At 40.1% G+C, this 17,333-nt stretch overlaps 1 pseudogene across 1 annotated transcript; it reads right to left on the minus strand.

The window, feature by feature from the left end:
* Nucleotides 1-6,245: 6,245 nt before the first annotated feature.
* On the minus strand, nt 6,246-7,773 carry LOC307186877 (annotated as a pseudogene). The gene is made up of 2 exons: nt 7,076-7,773; nt 6,246-6,882 (listed from the first exon to the last, which is right to left on the minus strand). The product of its transcript is annotated as an uncharacterized misc_RNA (transcript).
* Nucleotides 7,774-17,333: the final 9,560 nt, after the last annotated feature.

A 17,333-nucleotide genomic window follows, 5' to 3' on the forward strand; every position in this document is an offset into this window, starting at 1 on the left:
TCCAGTGACATGCTAAATATAAAGTTTTAAAATTTAGGAACAATGTATCTAGAAAGCAGTTACTTCACAGACATCAGTCTCTTCATCAGTTGTCTTGTCTCTTTAGAAAAATAATTTTAGGTGGTACTATTTAAAAATAAGCGAACCCCTTTCTTTATCCAGGGCATAGATAGTGCTTTAAATAGATAAAATCACCAGTTTTTTTAAAAAAAATGTGAATAGATAATGTTCACAAAATATAAGTTTGCTTATGTTTAAAGTTCTAAGTGATACATTTGTGGAAAATTATCAAACCAAGAAGGAAATTAATGTGTTTTCAATTCTAGGAAAGCACTGTTATCAATGTGAGGGCACAGTACAGAACTCAGCCAATTTGTGACACAAAAAATAAAGCAATTAGAATAGCAGAGAAGCAAAGTCTCATTTGCCCTAGGTTGTTCTTTTCTCTAAGTGTAGCCAAGAGCTTAGCACTCTGAAATCCATCCTGTACCAGACAGCAGCACAAAAGCAACAGGGGACATGGGGAGCAAAGGAAGGCGCCTGCCTTTAGTTGAGGTTCCCTAGGCTGCTGGTTTGGTCTGGGCTGTTTCAGGGGACACAGAAGGGAAAGAGGGCCATGTAGAGGAGTCCCCGTTTATCAATGCTGTGGCGTATCTACTACCTTTGCACCTAGAAACGTGGTCTGGAATCCTGGGGTTTCATCTTCATTCCTCCTTAGGGGAAGATTATGGGAAGAGGGAGTCTTTGTGGAGACATTTTATTTCCCCTTAGAGACCAAAAAGTTGTAGTAGATACCATTCTAAAACACTGATATGTTTGTGTCATTCTTCTGTTTCAAACTCTTCTATGAACTTCAGTTTTCTAGAGTCAAGTCCATCATGTTTAGCGCGCCATTTTTGTTGCTTCTCTTACCTTTATATCACCTATTTACTATCTAATCCAGCCCCACTGGGGTCTTGCCATATCCTGAATATATTCTGTTCCTCCTCCCCCCATCCCAAGGCTGACACTGGCTCTTGCCTACCCAATAAACATCCTGCTTTCCCCTCGTATATTCCTTTCCTGCTCTAAGAACCTTGATTTGTTAGCCAGTGGCTAGAGATCCTATGTTGTGAGGGTACGTAGACCCTTCAGCCATATTCAAGAGATTATCCATATTAGCCTGAGTCACCATGATCTCATTTTTCCTTTGACTCAATACTGACCAATGAGATAAAAGGAGAGATCAGCTGGGGGGGAATTTGTTAAAACATTGGATTTTCTAACACAAGGGACTCCTGCTGCTAATCTTGCACTTTATACCTTCTTACTAATTGAACACAGATGTGGTTTCTGGAGACATGGCAGCCCTCTTGTGACAATGAGACACCAAACATAAAAACAAAAGATTAAAACTGAGGGTGATGGAGAGTAAATTAGAGCCTTGGTATGTAATGATATCTTGAAGTGTCTGTACCAATTCTGAGATACCTTCTTTTATATTTATTGTTAAGTTAGCTTTACATGACATTTTGATCTAAGATACTATTAATAGACTCTCTGTTACTTGTAGCTGGAAGCATTTCTTCACAGTTGTGCGTTTGCCAGCACTTCTGTAGCATTCTTCCTCACATACCAGCTGTAGAAATTCAATTATCTTTGGTATAAGAGTTCAATTAGGGTTCAACTAGGAGTATGTAGAATGAAAATTTTATTATAGGAATTAGACCTCAAAAATATATGGGAGGGAATGAGGAAAAGAAGATGCAAAAAGGATCGAAGAAAAATCACCAACCAGAGAGGGTGTTAGTGAATGGTGTTGAACGGGTAGGAAACCAGGCACATCCAACTGCTGGAGTAGATCTTCCAAAGAATATAATGAAAGTTAAAGTTCAAGAGTGAGTAATGGACGGGGAGGGAGGGAGGAAATAGAGAATTATTTAGCTCTCAGATCGCTACACACAGATATGCCAAGGATGGCATTTTGAGTTTTGTTTTTTGGGTTTTTTTGGGGGGGCCATGCTATGTGGCTTGTGGGATTTTAGTTCCCTGACCAGGGATCGAACCCACGCCCTTGGCAGTGAAAGTGCAGAGTCCTAACCACTGGACGGTCAGATGCCCAAGAGGGGACAGGATTTGTAGTATTGCTAAAAGCATGGAGCTGGAACTAAACTGCCAAAGAGTTGTCTGGTTCCTGTGAAGACGCAGTGTCACTAGGTGCAAGAAATGAGTGGAGTTAGCACCAAGATATCTAGAAATTATACAGTGATCTGAAAGAGCCTCTAAAATAGCTAGGTTTAAACTATTAAAATAGATAAAATGGAGAGAAACCATAATGGAAGAATACAATCTTGTTAAAGTTAATGGATTTTACACTTTATGGCATTTCAATCAATTTCTATTTTTATTTCAATAGTCACAGGCAGCCAGTGATTGTTACTGTATTAGAGAGGTCTTAGATAATTTTGTATCCTTAAATGGTTGTAGAATAATCACTTCTTTGCTTCTTTCACGTTTGTCATTTGAAGTTCTGGGAGAAAGACATCCTTTCCCATGAAAAAGTTGATTTGTTTACATAATAATAGGCATCAGGTTTTGAAAATTGAAGTGCAGCAACTCTGAGATTGACTCTCCTGAGACATTAGAAAGAGAGAAAAATGGGAAATGCACTTCTGTTTTGTTATAGCTCAAAAGAAGATTTTCTAAGGCTTTTCTGAAGCTGTTGCCAACTCACAAACTATTTTGTACAAATCTGGAGTGACTTCATTATCTGTTACCTGTTATCGCCTTGTTGAACTAAAATAAACTGTTGTGTTATGTGACCTATAAAATGGTATTAAGCATTCTATTACTTGCTTTGCTGTCAACTTGAACGTAAGACAGTTATTAAAGATTACATGGAGAAGATTTAGAGGATTACAAATGTTATTTTACAGAGCTGACAGGTTGCCCTTAATGTCTCCAGTCATAAAAGACAAGAAACGGGATAAATCTGAAGCCAGTGATATAAACTCAACAAGCAATGTGATGAATAGAACACAGACACAAGTAATCTTCTTTTCCATAGTCCCTTTTGTTTTTCTGATGCCTCTGCCATTACTTGAACAGCTTCTAAATGATGTAAATTGGAAAGCGGGAACATTAAAACAGTAATTCCACCGAGGGAACGAATGCTTCTTTACAGTCGCGTTAGATGCCTGGGTGTGATCTAGACTTTCATCATCCCTTGCTGAATTTATGGATGTTAGAAAGGAGGGAAACTAAACAGGAGTGGGGCACATCTGATTATAGACATCACTGATAGTGTGAAGAAGCCAGTAGAGGTGAAATTTATTTAGCAACTTGGATTATGTTTCCGAAGAGATGTATTTTCAGTTTCTTGTTCATATGACATTTATGCTCCATCTCAGGTCCTGAGCCACCAACTAGGAAACGTGAGCTAAACGTAAATAGCTAAGTGCGCACCACTTACCTTCATAGGTGTTCCTCCCGAACTGCATTTCTTCTTCTGGTCTAGTTACTGCTAACAACAAAGCTGCCCTGCTTTTACAGTGCCCCCTGGTGCATAGGTAGGGAATCATCTCACCCAGCATCTTTTCACCTTTATTTTCCCCCTTAGGAACACATTTTTGTCCTTTCTTTCATATTTGATTTTTCAAAACTACAATTGTCTCATAAAGGGTCTTTTTTTTCCCTCCTATCTGGAAATATCTTTTAACTCTATCCCAGCTTACTGAATGGGCTGAACATAATACACCACAGAAACAGACTGCATTTTTTTTCTCCCATCATTCCTTTCAACCTTTCTCTGTTGGCTCTCCTTTCCCTGGCACTGAAGGCATCTCAGCAAGATACAGTAGGTCTCGTCATTTTCAATCATAAGAACAATCTTATTTTTTGATAATCCTCACTTTCAGGGATAAACAATCCTTAGGTGATCCGATTTCAAAATCGAGCCTCAAATATTACTCGGATTCCCCCAGTCCACTTAGACAAGGCTGTGATCTGTGTTTTATTTTTTCTGTCTCTCCCTTCTGACTTTTCCAGACTCAGTGTAGTGAGTGTAGAGATTAAAAGAAAAAGGACAAAATGTCTTTTATTCCTGGTACAATTTGTGGCTACTGGTCATGATAGGTATTTTGTGCTGGTTTTCTACTGCAGTGTATTTTATGTTCTTTGGAAACGACCTCCTTTGCCAGATTTCTGGTCTGTGTATTTGCCTAATTGGAGCAATACATGCTCCAACCTTCCACTTGCTTATTCTCACACCCACTCCGTTCCTCAACAGATTGATCTGTTTGCTTTGCCCAAGCAAGCAAGGCCCTCCTTGATTAAGGTCCCATCAAGTTGGCTTACCCCTGGATGCTGTCATACACCCACCTGCAGGGCCAACTCAGGTATCCCTGCCACACCAACACGGGAGTGCAGACCATAAACTCCTGTTGCCCTACTCTTTGCTCTGCCATTGGGGAATGTTCCAGAGTCTTCCCACCTTCAGAACTTTCTGGAGAAGCAGGCACCAGTCTTCACCATAAAGCAGAGACAAGCTCTCGCAGGCACTCTAGACATCTGAGTTGGGTGTCGGTTTGACTGTTTCTGCAGCTTTGCAGGCATCTATCTAGCTGGGGTCTGGGGTATTTATTTCACCCTCTTAAAGGTCCTCCTCCTCTGTTAGTGCTTCTCTTGGCAGATCTCTCAAAGTCTTAGGAGGAGGGCAAGAGAAAAGCCAAATAATTTCCTTAGTTATTAATTCCAGAACACTAAACTCCTCTTCTGTATATAGTTAACATTTATATTTCTATTTACCTCTACTCTTACTATATATCATTTATGTTTGTATTATATTTGTACTTACTGAATAAAGTTAGCATAAGGGCAGAAAGGCCAGTCTGGTCACCTTTTGGGGAAACTTGTTCGGTTTCCCCAAAAGGGAAGTGGAGGTGTATGGAGGGTGCTTCTAGCTATTGTTCGCATGTTTGCGGGCTTTAACCAGATTTCTGAGATAAGGGGCAAGGCCCTTCAGCATTACATTACATTTCTTCTTTGCCCTGTCTTTCTTTTTTCTTTTCTTGGTTTTTTTTTTTTTTAAGTTTAAGGGTTTTCTTATCAAAGTCTTGTAAAACAATTTCAGAAACTGTACACCGACATGGCACAGACTATAGTACTTTTGTTTTTACTGCACAAAAGTGAATCTTGGAAACTCCTGTAAGAAAACAGTTGCCTAACTACTTTGCATTTCACATGGAATCACTGTGTGCCTCAGATTACTACTGCAGTAACAGTAACACAAAATTTATTGGTTTTATACAATTATTGAGATCAACTAAAAAGTACATTATCAAGTAGATTTGTCTTATTTTTAAAAGCATATGAAGGTCAATTTAAAATGCACTATCCCCCTTTTCCAACAAGATTAAAACAAATTAATAAAAGTGGAAAATTGAAAATCAGGACAAGAGATAACTTTCTTTTACAGATGGACTTCAGCATAGGCAGATAACTTTCACTGATGTAGATGTTCAATAAATTATTTTAGGAAAAAAAATTCCCAAACATTTTATGAAAAAGTATACAACTCTACTTCAAAATATGCTATTTACTTACTGCCAAAGACAGCTTCATTTGAAATCTTGCTTCTGTAATTGAAGTCTAATTATAGCCATCAAAAAAGGTTAGTGCATATATAACCTTTCAAAGTTAAACAAAAGCCACAAAATTTTAGCCACAAGGCTTATCTGTTTCAAATGCTCATTTCCAGTTGTAACTATAAGAATGTTGATGTGTTATGTCAACAAACAAGACCATAAGTAGATCCATCATGTTGGAGGATTTGAATGGCATTTAGGATATTCCTGCCACAATGAACATGCAATCAGCGCATTCTCTACATGGCTCTATTACGGCAATGAATCAAATGCTAGAAATACTGTAAGTAAACTTAATAAAGGAGATCACACAACATAAACGATCCATGCCTACTATAGATGCGTGCAGCTTTTCATTCTTGTTATGAAGCAGACCCAGAATAGTAAAACTGCTTGTTGACTCAATCAGATTTCTACCTGTCAAGAATTGGTTACTCATGTATCCTTTTTCTAAAAGCTTTTGGATGTAAATAACTAATATCAACATCAAGAGCTTTATAACCATTTATGACGCAGAGCTGTATACACCTAGATTTGAGATGAACAAATACAGCGTTAAGAAATCACACAGCGGAATGACACTGATGCGTGTATACAGTTGGAGTCCCACAGAGGCAATATTCAGTCACTCATATCCATGTCTTCTTCTTGAGATCATCTGCATTCACTTTGGGTTCTCTTAGTGAATCGCCAGTTCCCTTTTCCACAGAACATCCTTTTGTCTTTGGAGAACCTGGTTCTTTTTGTTTCTTCTCTTTTTTCTCTTTCTCGCTGTCATACCCTTGTTCCTCTTCATTGTAGTCCCCGTGTAACCTGTTTTACATCTTTATCACTCTCTGATTTTCTTTCCCGTTTCCTTTCCTTATCTTTACTTTTCTTCTTCTTGCTTGTGGATCGTTCTCTTTCATCTCTGCTTCTTTCTTTGTCTTTATCTTTCTCCTTCTCCTTTTTATGTCTCCTAGGGGATGTTGAGCGAGACAATTTTCTTTTGGGAGACCTAGGCTTTTTAGGAGATCTCATGCCATTACTGCTTCTTCATCGTCATCTCTCTCTGCTTGCACTTCTGGAACGTCTGGCTGTGCTGTAACTTTTTGGTGGTGTTTTAGAACATTTCTTTTCTTTGTCTTCTTCCTTTTTGTCTCTGTTTCTTGATGTGCTCCTTGACCTTCTACCCCTCTCTCCAGAATGAGATCTTCTCTGTCTTGGACTTTTGGATCGTTGTCTACTCCTTGACTTAGAATGTGATCGCCTTCTTGATCTGCTTTTTTTTTTGTGTGTGTGGTACACGGGCCTCTCACTGTCGTGGCCTCTCCCGCTGCGGAGCACAGGCTCCGGACACACAGCCTCAGCAACCATGGCTCACGGGCCCAGCCGCTTCACGGCACGTGGGATCCTCCTGGACCGGGGCACGAACCCGTGTCCCCTGCATTGGCAGGCGGACTCTCAACCACTGCGCCACCAGGGAAGCCCTTGATCTGCTTCTTGACCACCTGTGCCTAGAAGATGAGGGAATCCTCCTCCTCCTAGAACATGATCTTGACCTCGAGTGCCTTCGTTTTTCTTCCTTCTTACCTGGTCATATAGCAGCAGAAATGAGGAAGTGTGCCTCTGGTACGCTCGTCATGGCTTCCTCTATTTCTTTACTAGAGGTATCTGATTTCAGACTTGGTGAAACAAGACGAGCAGCTACATGATTCAACTTGGGATCAACGGTACTCATAAGTTACAGCCACTGATTGGCAGCAAGAGACTGAGAGTCCAAGTTTGCACCAGGAAGCCCAAGTGCAGCAAGGGCAGGACCAAGAGAGGAGCTCCCAAAGCAGCCAATGGAACAGCGCCCATCTGGGTAAGTGGGTTGGGAGTAGGCAGGAGTCCATCACCAGGCAGAAGACCTGCCACTGCATTAGCTGGTGCCAACAGAGACAAAGCCTTAGTCTCCTTAGGAATAACTCCTTCTGCATATGGTACGACTGTCAAAGCTCTGTCGACGAATACAGTGTTTGTCAGGTGCTGTGCCGCACCTGCTGAGTCTGGATCGTGGAACTTAACAAAGCAGGCTCGGGATGAGAATGGCAAAGGCGAATCATCAGGCGGGAAGAGGTGCCGTTCGTCGATCTTCCCTAGGGAACCGAAGAGGGTCCGCATCTGCTCAGAGCTAGCGCTCTGGGAGACATTAGTCACCTGGATTACCTCGGTGCCGCTCCCTCCCCCGCCCCCTGGCCCGCCGCTGAGGCCCGGGCCCCCAGTGCTGGGGACGATGGTAGTATTGCTTATGGCGCTCTTGCCTACTCGCTCTCGAGCGAAGTAATTCCAAGATATAAGGCCGGCACCGGCAACGGGAAGGGCTCCTCTGTCCTCCTGCCCCAGACGCTGGCGGTGCCCTGTCTTTTAAGATGACCCATTGCAAACATCAGGAAAGTCTCTTAGTACCTTTGCTTTCTGTGTTTGTAACAAAAACAGAAACAGTCATCACGTATTGAGGTTTTAAGACGTGGAGCAAACAGCTAAATGGTTTACAGGTATTATCTCATTGTGATCACAATAATTTTGAGAGGTCGGTCTTATATTCCCTGTTATATGGATCTGAAAATCAAAGCTGGGAAAGGTTAACTAATTTATTTAAGAATTTACAGACAGCGAGAAGCTTAACTTGGATTTGAACTCACATTTCTAAGATTCTAGAGGCCATGATCTTAATTCCGACATTATACTGTCAAAACATGATGGGTGCTTGCCTAGGTGAATTACCCTATTGATACACTAGCATTAAGGATACATTATTAAAGAAATTCATATAATAATCAACAGATTCTGTACTTTTTAATAGCTCTTAAGATTGTCCTTGAGTTACCATGCAGATTATCACAAAATCTCTGCCCCTCTAATTCCATTTCCTCTTCCTAAAACAATAGCACGTAGGTTAGAGAACAATCTCTTCCCACTGCCCTCTGGGGGGACTAGCCTGCATTGCCTGAGGAACCTGAAATGACCTCCCTTAAGACTCAGTGCTGGGTGTCCTCACCACCTCCCTCTGTTCCTCTAGACCCACAACTAGAGTGTAACGCCAGCAGATCCCTGAAGGTGAAGTGCAAAGTGAGACCCACGAGGAAGTGCAACTTGGGTTCTCCAGAAAGCAAATTCTGGGACGGAGATTTGCTTACAGAGAGTTTCTTGGGGCGTGCTCTCAGGAGTAATAACTGTCAGAGGGAATAATGGGTCTGTGCTGCAGTCACAACAAAGGCCTCAGCCACCCCAAGGGAGAGTTGGAGCTGGGAGGCTTGTTCCTAATTGCACAGCTGGGGGCAGGGAGCTGGACATTTAAGTCCCACGTGAACCCGTCACTGTATGCTGGCTGCCCCAAGAAAGGGACTGTGATGGCGGGGAGGGCAGCTCTCTTCAACTGAGCATAATTCCTGGAGAAGGCTGAGATCAGGGCTGTCAGCAGGGGCATGCCCAGCAGATGGACACAATTCCTTCAGCCTCGGAGGGGCGTCTGAGGACAGAATCCTCTACAAATAGGCGTTCGTTCTATTGTTATTTTCAATTTAACTACTTTGAGGGACTTTATAAGTTTTCATAGGCTTCAGTGGGATTTCCAAGTATTACGCTCTTTTTTCCTAGAAATTTTTATGAGAAAACCTATTTCAAATACAGTTTATGCACTCAGTTTTGTATCATGATGCATTTGTGAATCAAGCTCTCTGTAACTGTGAGGCCTCCCTGCATTTTTATCAATCTTTTGAGACAAGTGTAAACAAAGTGACATAACATGTTTGCAGGCTCCTTATTGAGGAAAAAGTAAGTAAATCAAAATTAGGGGCTGCCCTGGTGGCGCAGTGGTTGAGAGTCCACCTGCCGATGCAGGAGACACGGGTTCGTGCCCCGGTCCGGGAAGATCCCACATGCCGTGGAGCGGCTGGGCCCGTGAGCCATGGCCGCTGAGCCTGCGCGTCCGGAGCCTGTGCTCCACAGCGGGAGAGGCCACAACAGTGAGAGGCCCGCGTACCGCAAAAAAAAAAAAAAAATTAATTTGGCAGTGTTCTAGTCATTGTGTACATATGATAAATTAATTTAATCTTCACAGTAAATCGACGTGAGAGATAACATCATTTCCATTATTCAGAGGAAGAAACTGAGGTTCAGAAAAGTTAAAGAAATCAGGCAAAATTTCATATCAATGGCTGCTTTAGGAATTCCCTGTTTTAGTGAAAAAGGTGTATTATATGTCTGTATTAGTTATACATTGTTGTATAACAAGTCACCCCCAAATTAATGGATAAATAGTAAACTGTTATCATCTCATGTAATTTCTGTGGGTCGTGGAAGTGGCTTAGTTGGGTGAGTCTGGCTCAGGGTTCCTCATTCGGTTGGAGCTGAGATGTCCAAGGAACAATATGGAGACTAGGATGGTTAAAGTGTTGGAAGGGAGTTATAAGCAGTGTGGCTACAGTCACTGAAAGCCTTGACCAGGGCTGGAAGATGCACTTCAGCTGTTGGTTGGAGGCCTCAGTTACTTGCTGCATGGACGTCCCCGAAGGGCTGCTTGTATGTTCTCGCCACATGGTCGTTGGTGATAGAGCAGGAGGAAGCTGCAATGTCTTCAAGGACCTAGTCTCACAAGTCCCACACAGTCCATTACGGGCAGTGGAGATGGGCCACACTTTGGGGATGGGAGGCAGTTGAGTAATTTAAAAATTTGTAGACATATTTTAAAACCATCACAACGTTAAGTATGTTAGAGTGTACACTTTATTTACAAAATTTTCATCACAAATTGGGCACATTATAATTGAACCAACTTTCTTCTTTATTTTTAATTGGAGTATAGTTGACTTACAATATTGCATTAGTTTCTGGTGTACAGCAAAGTGATCCAGTTATATATATATATATATATAGAGTCGTTTTCTTTTCATATCCTTTTCTATCATGGTTTATTACAATATACTGAATATCATTCCTTGTGCTATACAGTAGGACTTTGTTGTATATCTATTTTATATATAGTAGTGTGTATATGTTAATCCCTAACTCCTAATTTATTTCTCCTTCACCCCCTTTCCCCTTTGGTAACCATAAACTGTTTTCTATGTGTGTGAGTCTGTTTGTATTTTGTAAATAAGTTCATTAGTGTCATATTTTAGATTCCACATATAAGTGATATCATATAGCATTTGCCTTTCTCTGTCTGAGTTACTTCACTTAGTATGATAATCTCTAGGTCCATCCATGTTGTTCTAAATGGCATTATTTCATTGTTTTATATGGATGAGTAATATTTCATTGTATATATATACCACATCTTCTTTATCCATTCATAAACACTTAGATTCCTTCCATGTCTTGGCTATTGTAAATAGTACTTCTATGAACATTGGGGTGCATGTACCTTTTCAAATTACAGTTTTCTCCAGATATATGCCCAGGAGTGGATCATGTGGCAACTCTATTTTTAGTTTTTTTAAGGAACCTCCATACTGTTTTCCATAGTGGCTGCAGCAATTTACATTCCCATCAACAGTGTAGGAGGTTGAACCAAATTTCTCGATTGCTACAAGAAGCAGGCCTTTTATATGGCAATATTTTCTTAGTTATGAATATAGATTTTCTCATGTACGATGTTACGAAGTGGAATGAATGTTCATTCTTTATGGAAATTTTGAATATTTTAAGTATTAAAAGATTGTCTTAATGTAGCAATAAATATTTTCATGTTTAAAATTATTTTATTCATGAGTTTATCCAGTGATTATTTATTGAGGGCATGCTATTCACCAGTACTGTTCTAGGTGCTGGGGTTAAGGCAACAAACAACACAGGAGTCACGATATGTCTTCATACATCTTGCATTTTCATGGCAGAGATGAGCAACAGCAAGTGACCAGATGATTACAAGTAATCTAGATTGTTAGCTGTGAGTCAGGGTACAGTAATAGCTGGTGGAGTGTCTGTAGGCAGGGACCTTGGTAGGCGGTGGGGGGGAGAGTAAGAGAGGACACATTTTTGGTTAGCAAAGACCACGCCTGACAGGCTAACACTTGATATGCTCAAGGGACACTATGGAGGCTAGTGTGGCTGAAATGTTGGAAGGGAGTGACAAGAAATGAGGTTGGAAATGTGTCCAGGGACCAGATCCCAAGAGTCTTGGAGGCTATAGGCATTAAAGACTTTGAGTTTTACTTTAAGTGTTATATAAGCCAAGGGAGGCTTGAGAACGAGAGAATGATATGGTCTAACATACATTCTAAAAGCCAGATGCTTTTTGGAGAATAAACTCTAGTGACATAGAAGTTCAAGCAGGACTCCCAGCTGGGAGATGGCCCAGAATCCAGAGATGACAGTGTCTTAGAACAGGGAACAGGACAGGGGAGGGAAATGGTCAGACTCAGGTGCATTTGTACAGGAGAGAAATAAAGGGGTAAAGGGTAACCCAAAGGCTCTGACCTCAGGGCACTAGTCAGTTAATATATAAATGAGTACTTTTCTCTATAATTTATGCTCACTGCTGAAATGTTTTCAGACATTGCTTTTCCCCTTGAAGAAATTCAGAAAACAACTTAGTTTGAGAGAACATTCTTTACAACTACCAAGTTATTAAATTAACTTTTCCCCTGTTACCCAAGCTTTAGTCACATTCATACTGCACTCAGAGAGCGAGAAATCAATAAAGCCTTTAAATACCCATGATTATTAGTTCATATACGTTTATATAAAATTTGTTTAATAAAAGTATCAATATTTGATTTTAATTTGGTATGAAATGAAGTTTGTTATCAATTTTAAATTTCTTTTGATAACGTTTTTATACTTTAGGAGTCAAAATATTCTATGTCTGGTAATTGAATAATGAAGCAATTGGAAATGAACCTCAAAACTCTCTTCTTTAATTAATAGTCACTATTTTTGTAAAATTTCTCAAGTGGATGGCCTTTCTTATTAGATTTTCTCTTATTTTCTGATTGAGCAGTGCTAACCAAATAATAATCTATGTTATGTCATGTATTAAATATTCCAAACTTTATTTCTTCATGCTGTAGGTAGGGTCAGTAGTTTCCGTGGATGTTAAAATGTTTTAAATGAGAATTAAAATGGATTCACTGTTCAAATAAGTTTTAGAAATATAAACAAAGTTTAAAAAATTTCCCAGAATTTTCTAGAGCATTCAGTGTATCAATGTGCATTTTCTCTGTCCAAAGAGGAAGTATAATTTACATAACTAAAACTTATTGACCAAGTAATGGTTTAATTTCCCCTTTAGTAAAAGGCTTGCCTATCCTTTTCCCTTCATTAATATTACTCTATTCACTTACTTATGGAAAATAGAGTATATATTGATAGTGGATTGAAATTCACTTTGAACTTAATCATTATTATTCATTTTTTTCAATAAATATTTGTTGAGCACCTAGGATGGGTGTTTAGGGCCAGGGATACAGCAGTGAAAAAAATTGACATCATCTCTGATCTTGAGAATTTATATATGGTCTTCAAACTGAGTCCCCATATCTGCTGGAAGAGAAAAAGACATTCCGAGAAACTGATGAATGGATTTAGGGAATACAGTTCCAGATGTTCTGTGCATAATCTTTCCTAAAACGAATGTACCTGAGAAAGCTCTGGCAAACGGTTCCTGCCCACCCTCTTCTCCCCACAACCCTATCGCAAAAGACATTTCTCTAGCTTTGCACAAGAAAGGGATACCATTACCCACCTCTTATCTCACTTATCTTACTTCGGTGCATTGTTTCCTGGAGGAAAATCTTCCCAGCACCAGCCCCAGGTTGGTGTTGATGTTAAGAAAGCTAATAACCCTAATCCCCTAGTCCTAGCTCACAGCCCCACCCGCACACTCACACACAGACACTTTTGTGTCTGTTGTGTCTGTTGTTGTGTCTCCCTCTCCCTCCCTTCCTCCCCCTTTTCCTCCCTCTCTTACACACACACACACACACACACACACACACACACTCCTGTTGCGCAAGTGAGAAGTTTGTTGTTTTATTAACTCTCAGTGCTGACCAGAAGCGCGGTCACCTCCAGGATCTCCAGAGTGCCACTGGAAGACATGACTCCTGATAGTTTAGTTCCTGAGCCAGGCCAGCAAGTAATTTCCTGGCAGCTTGGCTTTTCCCGATATGATGTGTCATGTGGATGTTCTTTTCCTTCTTCTCAAATCAGAGCTAGTTGGAAGTTTAGGAGCGATTGAACTAAAACTCCTGTGAGCTCAACTACACTCCTGGCTAATAAGCATCCCTGAAAAAGATGTTCGGAGGAAAAAGCTGGCTTTAAGGGAAGATACCAAACTTCTTGCTCTGGAGGTAGGCAGTGGTCCATCCGTTACCCGGCAACAGTCATAGGGCAAACCACAGGACCTTAACCAACTATACGAAGGAAATTATAAACGAAGGTTAAAATGTCAAATTGGCTTTCAGAAGCTCATGTAACACATCATACATTTGAAATAGTGTAGATTTGCAATAAAAGTATTTAAAAATAATTTAAACTATTTAAGTTGTTTCAATGTCCTGACTATTGTAAATAGAGCTGCAATGAACATTGTGGTACATGACTCTTTTTGAATTATGGTTTTCTCAGGGTATATGCCCAGTAGTGGGATTGCTGGGTCGTATGGTAGTACTATTTTTAGTATCTGCCATACTGTTCTCCATAGTGGCTGTATCAATTATCATTCCCGCCAACAGTGCAAAAAGGTTCCCTTTTCTCATGTCCAATGATAGATGAATGGATAAAGAATATGTGGTACGTATATACAATGGAATATTACTCAACCATAAAAAGGAACGACATTGGGTCATTTGTAGAGATGTGGATGGACCTAGAGTCTGTCATACAGAGTTAAGTAAGCCAGAAAGAGAAAAACAAATATCATATATTAACGCATATATGTGGAATCTAGAAAAATGGTACAGATGAACCTATTTGCAGGGCAGGAATAGAGACCCAGATGTAGAGAACAGACATGTGGACACAGTGGGGGAAGGGGAAGTTGGGATGAATTGGGAGATTAGGTTTGACATCAATACACTACCTTGTGTAAAACAGGTAGCTAGTGGGAAACCGCTGTGTAGCACAGGGAGCTCAGGTCAGTGCTCTGTGATGACCTAGATGGGTGGGATGGGGGAGTGGGAGGGAGGTCCAAGAGGGAGGGGATATAGGTATACATAGAGCTGATTCACTTCACTGTACAACAGAAACTAACACAGCATTGTAAAGCCATATTACTCCAATCAAAACAAAAAGTATTTAAAAATGTAAAGAGAACATATGGTAAGGTCCCTATTTTTTTTAATGTGGCATCACTGAATTATTTAACTCTGAGAACTCTCAAATGAGCTCACGGTCCTGAAATATTGTTTGGCCACACTCATTTGCCTGCCCCCACCATAAACTGCCCGCCTCCCATGCCCTGTGACCAATCAGGGTTGGAATCACAGCCTCCCTTTATGGCACATCCCTTATCCAATTCTGTGAAGAGGCCATCGTTGTGTGAGGAGTGGGGAGAGCCGAGCCCGTTTTGCTGAGTCAGCAGTTCAGGAGTGTTGCTGCCTTAGCTCGAATCCTGGAGGCTTGGGTCCCAGGCAGCTGTTGATAATCCAAGGCAGCTTTTTGGAAGCAGCTCGTATCAAATTCCCTTCCCCATTTCTTATTCTTCACTTAAGCTTCATTGAGTCCCCACTCTTTTGAAATGAAAAGTGTGCTGACTAATACGGTTTGTTTTGTCCAACAAGAAAGTGGATGGTACAGCGCCAATAATGTTGAATTATCAAAACATGAATTACAGGAATTTTAAGAAACCACCTCTCTTTCAGCCAAACTACAATTCCTTCCTGGCCTCTGCTCCCGTAGCATTGCCTAAGGGTCCTGCGTGATCAATTGGAATTATTTAGAGTTGGTCTCCCTCCCTCCCTCCCTTCCTTCTTTCTCTCCTTCCTTCCCTTCTTCATTTATTTTCCATGATACTGCTTGATTGGAGTAAACAAGAATATGGCCTAAATGCCAGGCTTAGCAGATGCAAACCATGAATTATAATGATTTTTCCACCAGTCTTTATTTCAACTGATCTAATTATCTGCCAATTTGGTATTTCCAGGGTGTGGGGGCCAGAAAAAGTAAATTGAGCTTAAAAAATGCTTTGGAGTAATTTACATCTGCTTTTAAGTAACGAGATTGCAATATCAGTTGATATAATAAAAACAAAATACTGATTTTCCTATTCCAAGTCCTTTTCCAAAGCAATTTATAATGATGTGATCTAACATATCATGTTGAATGTTTTGCTGTGTTCCAGGAACAGTGCTAGTCACTTTAAAATGATTATCTGATTTACTGCATAGAAACTATGAGATAGGTATTATTCCTACTGTTATTTCTATTTTAAGAAGAGTAAGCCTTGGGTGGGAAGAAAATGTCCTTAAATACTAAACACCTATAAGTATGAAATGCACACTGTTGGCACCCCCCCCAAAAAGTAAAATATTTTATTAACATTTTATAGGGATTCCATGTTGAAATGATACTGTTTTCGATATGTTGGGTAAAATAAAATTTGTAACTCAAGTTAAAAAAGAGAAAGAATAAGCTGCAGTTGAGAGAATTTGATGAACCTGCCCAGGGTCACACAGCTAGCAAATGGCTTGGCTAGAATTCAAATCAGGTCGATGTCTCTCTAGAGCCTGAGATTTTGCCACAAATATCTTACACAGGCTCACACAGCACATGCTCAGATAGGGTTGGTTAAATTATTAGTTTCAATATGTCATTTCACTGTGTTTCACTTCACATCTCTGCCACAGCTTCATGATGGATAGAGGAACCTTACTGACTTGCCTTCTCATTCTGAGTGGCCGTTGCCCATCCTGCCTGGGTGCCACCATGAGACACATGGAACTTATTTGAAAGGAACCTGCAGGCTGTAGATGAGCCCAGCCAAACCCACTGAGATCAGCTGAATCCAATCTATTCAAACATGAGCATGAGAAGAAATGACAGTTGCTTTAACCCAGTGAGGTTTTTTTTTTTTTAAAATTGAAGTATAGTCGATTTACAACGTTGTGTTAGTTTCAGGTGTACAGCAAAGTGATTCAGTTATACATATATATATATATATTTTTTTTTTCAGATTCTTTTCCCTTAGGGGTTACTCCAAAATATTGCGTATAGTTCACTGTGCTATACAGTAGGTCCTTGTTGGTGATCTGTTTTATATATAGTAGTGTGTGTCTGTTAATCCCAAACTCTAATTTATCCTCCCCGCCTTCCCCTTTGATAACCGTAAGTTGGTTTTCTATGTCTGTGGGTCTATTTCTGTTTTGTATATAAATTCATTTGTATCATTTTTTTTAGATTCCACAAATAAGTGATTTATGATATTTGTCTGGCTTACTTCACTTAGTGTGATAATCTCCATGTCCATCCATGTTGCTGCAAATGGCATTATTTCATTCCTTTTATGGCTGTGTAATATTCAGTTGTATACACGTACCACATCTTCTTTATCCATTCAGTCCACTGAGATTTGCTGTGGTTTGTTACACAGCACTATTATGACAAAAAGTGACATGTTGCAGAAAATGAATTAAGACGTTCAAAATGCACTGGCTGAATTTGGTCTGTAGACTTGGGTTTTTTGTTTATTTTGTTTTTTTGATCAGAATCATTTTAAACTTCTTTCTAATCTGAATGTCCTCA

This window comes from Stenella coeruleoalba, assembly GCF_951394435.1.
Source record: "Stenella coeruleoalba genome assembly, chromosome: 5".
Taxonomy (NCBI): Eukaryota; Metazoa; Chordata; class Mammalia; order Artiodactyla; family Delphinidae; genus Stenella; species Stenella coeruleoalba.